We start from the raw sequence: 6,033 nt of genomic DNA, 5'->3' as shown, positions 1-6,033 counted from the left end.
AGTCACGCCCCGACGCTCAAGCCTCCAGAAACTGGGGGTTTCCAAGTCACGCCTAGGCCTGGGGAAAGTTGGTGTTTCCATGTCGTGCCACGACCGAAGCCGACAGTGCCCAAGCCTGCGGAGACTCGGGGCTTTCCATGTCGCACCCTGGCGCCCAAGCCTAGCAAGCTTGGGGTTTCCATGTCTCGCCATTTGATGGAACCACTGGTGTTGTGGAGGTAAATCCTCTCTGCGGACAGAGACGATCCCTACCAGCCCAGACCGGGTCTAGCAACAATCAAACAATGCTATCACGCAAGTTCCTAATTGCAAATTAAAAGTGGATGGTGAGAACGTACTTGGATTTCAATGCTAATGTTCATAGAAGAGACGTCGCTCTCGTTCCTTTGCCTCGGTCGGTCACGATCCCCACGATCTCCGTGATTGGACACCTGCACATGCAAATAATATCATGAATACAAGCATAAAATCCAATAGATGCAATTATATATCAGTCAGAAAAGATATAACTCAACATCAATCATATAACAATGAGAGTGGAACCATAATGATAGTCATCTATTATTGATAAATAACAAAGAAGGATACAACCATAGTTCTGACGTCAAATCCTCCTTTGGCTGGGTGATCAGCTACACAAGTCTTGCAAAGCTTGTTAGGATAGGGAACAAGCCTCTCTCTCTTTGGGTGAAAAGAATCTCCTCACTTAGATTTGGCCTTATCGGTGCAAAGAAGGCTCTTGCAGCTTCAAACTCTTGAACTCCTAGAATTCTCTATCACTATGCTAGAACTGGAACTAGCTTGCTCAAGGCATAGAGACAAGCTTTTATAGATAGAGAAGAAAGAGATAGGATCAACCACATTATTCATGGGATTGGCTTTATCACTTGGAAACTTCCATGAAAGGTGGCAAACCACTTCCCTTCTATGGAGATTCGAAGCCAAACCATCCTAGCTCAACATAGATTCAGTTGGTGAATGGGTTAAGGAGAACCTTCAGAAGCTTGTTCGTTGAAAAATTTACTCAATTCGGTTGGCGTGAGTGCGACTCTGAGACAGAGCGCCAATGGTGCGCCCTTTTTAGAGGATTTCCCTCATTGGTGCGGGCGGTGAACTGTGGACCCACGCTAATGAAAAAAGAGTTGTTTTCATGGATATTCTGCAGGAGATGTCTTCAGGGCATATGAAGCTCATACTTAGAGGAATATGATGCAAGTGGTTTCAGGTCATGTCACTTCTCACAGGTCCCGGAATGAGTCCTCCAGTGTGTGGGTGAGGGGTAACAGGGACGGTGACAAACGGTGACAAATTTCTATGTAACAGATTCCCCCTAAAGCATGAGGCCCGAGGGAGAGAGAGGGGTGAAATGCTTTACAAGAACATGCGTAACTGAAAACACGGCCGCCGGAGAACCTACAAACAGAAGTACAACTGATATCTCAAGTACATGATATATGTGGCATGGGCACAGCCATCTATAACAGAGTACATAATAATCTATATCCAAGGTATGGACGGAGCCATCCAGTGAGGATCGATAAATAGACTCAGGCATGGTCGCAGCCATCCAGTGAATGAGTCATGTAATGATCATAATAAGCCACAAATCACAGCCTAGATTCCAATAAACAAAATCCAGGGTCTTGCACACCATCTCGACCCGAACAAAGTACAAGTTCAAGCATGTGAATACATGAGTTGAAGTCGAACATGCATGAACATCGTCTGATTACCAGCCAATAATGAAAGTTGTTAACAGACGCGAGAGGTGCCACCAATAATGACAATGGCCCTCAAGGTACTATAGGTACAATCTACGGCATGTGAATCAATGAGCTGGTGTCGAACACCCGCAGAATCATTCGATCGAAGGCCAATGATGAAAACCTCTCGTCGAACATGAAGAACCTGCCATTGAGGCATGCAGGCTCCAAGGCACTAGAAGGGAGTCTCTAGATCAGCTTCCTAGATAATGAACTGAAGTCGACAGGAAGTGACCTTGATCAAAGGTGGGCCATAGTGTTTCCCACATCAGTGACACGAGACAGAGGAAGAATGTTGTGGTGAATCAGAATTATGTGAGGTATCAGAGGGAGGTTGTAATTCTGCAGAGGTCAACTTCTCTTGAACATATCGGCGGCACGACAGTGGATTTGGCAGTATTTGACATCAAATGAGCAGAGGTCATGGTGACAAGGCAATGACCAGATGAGAGGTCAAATAGGATAACCCAAACCCATGGAGGCTAGTGTAAAAAACAAGATGAGATGTCCCCACCCAGACATGAATGCAGACGAGTGCCATGTTCAAGAGCGACATACTGCCGACACGACAATAATTATGGGTCCATTTTCCCCACCATTTCTGGCAAGTACCCCAGTTATTTTTAACAAGCTTGATGGGGATAGCATATGCTTGTAAGGCATCATTATGACAGAATCCGATGTCATGATGTTTTAATGAGTCTGATAGAGGAAGAACTCGGCACCATTTTCCTGTTTAGAGAGTCTGAAAAGATAGTAGAAAAGAAAACTCCAGGGGGGTCCTTTTTCGTAAAGTTGTGTCTCCCGAGCCTGAAAAAGTATAAAATAATGCTCGAAAGAACCGCCCGACCATTACGATCGAGGAGTACTTTTCATATATAGTGACATCAACCTGAAAAAGTAAAAAAGCGATCAACATCACGTCGTTTCGTACCCAGTAACGAACCTGAAACAACAAGGGTCCGACGATCTTTTTGTTTTACACGGTCGGAAAAGAGTTTAAAGACGACCACCTCTTATTTACGTTTAACGAGTCAAGAGGGATAACTCGGCAATCTTTTCATGTTTAGCGAGTCATAAAAGAGTTGAAAGATGACTCCATAGTGACTTTTTCGTGTATTTACCGAGTCCAAAAAAGTATAAAATACAACTCGTTTCACCATCGAAGTTGCGTAAAAGACCTGTCGCTGCACAAGAAGCAAGTGTAAAATCCATTTTCGACCAAAAATATATTAAAATATTCAAAAAACAACTTTTTAAACCTAATTACAAGTCAAAAAGTTTATAAATATGGTGAAAATGTAAAAAATAGAATTACTTTTACTTTTTACCTCTTGCATAGTAGCAGTGGTCCACTTGGGGAGCGAACTTCGGACAATGATTATGGCCAATTCGTGCAACCATTCGAGATTTCACCAGTTCCCGGTAAGAGGCACTTCTCTTAGCTCCATTTTCATACCCTTTTTATGCATTTCGTTCCCTGATTGAGCCTCTGCAAGGAGGATTTTAAAATTTAGGGCCGCGCCCCATTGGCCTGGGTATCCAGCACGGATCCGCGCCAATGGGGTGATTTACCCAAAGGTACCGCGCCATTGGCATGACTCTTTTAGAAACAGTCGCACCAACCACGCGACCTAATTTTTACCTTGAATTTTCTCATTATTTTTAAAATTCGTCCGGTTTGTAAGCTTACCAGTGTTTTAATAATGATTTATTCGTCCTTGTGGGTGCAGGAAACAAGCAAAAATGGTGGTGGAATGGAAAGAACGGGAGCATGATGCCGTGGATGCCTTGGCCATCGAGGATGAGGGATGTATGAATGCTTTGAGAGATTGTGGTCTCAAGAAGTTCTTCCTCACATCTTATCTACGAGCTCAGCCCGAGTTATTACAGTTCATAGTGGACGCTTGGGATGTCGATGACCAAGTATTTCGCTTACGGGACCAAACCTTAGAGCTAGATGTATCTGATGTGTATTTAATTATTGGGCTATCACGGAGAGGGGCGAGCCCTATTTTGACTAGAAGCAAACCTTCCGGAGAGAAGATAGGTGAAGTAAAGGCTCGAGTGTGTCTAGAGGCACAATTTGGGAGAAACAGTGCCAAGGTGGATATCGCCACCATCCAGGACTTGGTTCTTAAGGTGATAATGTTCACCATCATGCGTACATCGAGGTACAGGCGCCCCATGAGGCAGGCAAGAATCATCTTTTATTAGCTACAGAATGCCTCAGCCCCACCATCTTTGACTGGGCTACAGCGGTGACTACCAATATCAAAAGGTAGCTTACAAAGTGTAAGCGTGGAGAAGTGAAATAGTTTGGGTATGGATCAATTGTGGTGTCGTTATTCCTGGAATGATTACCCCTCTTTCAGATTCAGGGAGCTATAGTGGCTGATCCATTGCCACGAGAGCCTAGGATGGCTCGCTGGGTAGCATTGATGCCCAGAGGAGGAGGGGGCCAACAGATGTCTTGGCAGCCCGAATTCTTCATATGGCTCCGCCATCAGCTGATCGTGGTAGAGGATTGGCCATACGCGGGGACCAATTTCACAGGGGATCCAGACCTCCCACTACCAGAGGAAGAGGAATGGACAAGGAGTTAGGTATGATCTCTTCGTTTTTTTTTTATGTTTTATGCATTTTCATTTTTTTTGTCAATACATGCATGTTCTAATGACAGTTGTGCGTATATGCAGATGTTGGCCCAGAGCGACCAACCGGCTTGTCTCCTATAGCATGTGTTGGGGGGAAAAGTATCTAATGCAGAATGCCTCTATCCCACTCTGAAGGTGATAGTACTTCAGCAACAACTAAATGCAAAGCTATTCAAAGTTTCTTCTTTATGAGATGAGAGAGGGAAGAAAAGGATGATCTACTAACCGTTATCTTGCGCTTAATAGTCGATCCAGTCTTCACTCCTTGCTGCTTGCTCCTAGCTCCTTGACCTTTCACCGGCCCAGCTACACACAGATCCTGTAAAAGCACAAGAAATGGAAACTACAAGAAGCATACATCCATAATCGATTATAGGATTAGCATAAATCAAATATACAAGCATCTATTCATCATAAAGACACATGCATATAGAAGAACCTCAAATACTTTATTGATAATAGAAGTAAAGTTCTGAGAGAGTTACAACCACAATGGGCCCAATCCAGCAACACCTCCCAGCTGAAAGAAATCTCCTCTTCACCTCCTTCAAGCAAAACACCCAATAGCTCTATACACAAACCAACAACACTTCCTTACTTGCACAAAATTCCAGCCTCCTTAGACCTCATGAGAGAGCTCTATATATAGGGTTTTGGAGAAAGGATGAGTCATCTTGAGACTGGCCTGAAGCTGACTTGTGTCCTCTCCCACTTTAGTTAATCTTCAATTCTTGAGTCCACTTGGAGAATCTTGCTTCCACTTGGAGATCAAGACCCTCTTACTCATCACTAGGCGAATTCCTTGACCAAAGTGTCAGTTTGGAAGCTTCCTGGGCAGTTGACACCTTGCAGAATGACTGTGCCACTTGGCCAATCTCGCCCAGTGCAGGTAGCCTTCATTAGTTTTGACCTTCAGCGCAGGTACAAGGAGGAGCAGTTGACATTCAGCGCAGATGCTCAGTGGAGCAGCTGACATGATCCAGAAATAGCCTGTTTTTGAGTGTTTTTGGGTGGAGAACTGATTCTTAGTGCTGTGGTTTGCAGACCTTGTTCCTCTAAGGGTAAGAACAACATGTTTAGGGACTTTGGATCCCTCAGATTATTGACATTTCATGCTCCATGCTGTTAGGCACAAAAATGTCTATAACAGTTGCCCCCTAAAGTATGAGGTTGTTTATCGGGTGAAATGCTTTATTAGGAGGATCCGAAGTTCATTCAATCGCTGAGAGGTGCCCTGCAATAAAATACAATACAATACATTATCTTTCATTCTGCTTTCATGATCTAGCTGAGGCGGGCATTCCCATGCTTAGCTTTATAAATTCATTTTGGTACACATAACAGACGACCGTCTGATGATAGACTGATAATTCTCTGCTGAAATTATCATCCTTTGAGTAGGATGATCATCTGCTGCAATGATGTACATATCAAATGTCTTTATATTTCCTGAATATATATCGCAGCCTGGATGGATGAAACTAGATCCGGGGTCTTCAATCTCGTTCGATCTTCACTCTAAGTACAAGTCGATCCATGTGAGAATTGCGCTGAAGTCGAACATGGAAAGACATCGCTTGATTACCGGTCAATAATGTAAACCGTTAACAAGC

The sequence above is a fragment of the Pinus tabuliformis genome, chromosome 7 (assembly GCF_031772625.1).
Source record: "Pinus tabuliformis cultivar Carrire ecotype Pingquan chromosome 7, CPIR1, whole genome shotgun sequence".
NCBI classification, from domain to species: domain Eukaryota; kingdom Viridiplantae; phylum Streptophyta; class Pinopsida; order Pinales; family Pinaceae; genus Pinus; species Pinus tabuliformis.
The sequence above is the reverse complement of the archived record's forward strand: the minus strand, read 5'-3'. Positions refer to the sequence as shown.